Source organism: Sinocyclocheilus anshuiensis, unplaced genomic scaffold (genome assembly GCF_001515605.1).
Source record: "Sinocyclocheilus anshuiensis isolate Anshui unplaced genomic scaffold, SAMN03320099.WGS_v1.1 scaffold735, whole genome shotgun sequence".
NCBI lineage: Eukaryota > Metazoa > Chordata > Actinopteri > Cypriniformes > Cyprinidae > Sinocyclocheilus > Sinocyclocheilus anshuiensis.
In genome coordinates, this window is record NW_015548245.1 from 997,135 (window position 1) to 997,336 (window position 202).

General features: G+C 24.8%; 1 protein-coding gene across 1 annotated transcript in view; it reads left to right on the forward strand.

Annotated features, from left to right (window-relative positions):
* Positions 1-202, forward strand: part of LOC107655172 (DNA-directed RNA polymerase, mitochondrial-like) — a 45,634-nt gene that overhangs the window by 22,895 nt on the left and 22,537 nt on the right.

Consider the following 202-nt stretch of genomic DNA (forward strand, 5'->3'; position numbering starts at 1 on the left):
AAACATTGTTTAGAATACTGTTATATATTTATTATATTTTTTATAATTAAAAATTAGTTTAATTTTTTATAATTATAGTGGTCATAATATATGTTTCCTGCTTGGGGCTCACTGCACTAGAGCACATCCACAATCAGCCTCTACCATTTTCATTTCTATTAATTTTGATTTTTTTTTTTTTTTTAAGCTTTTTGTCAGAGGC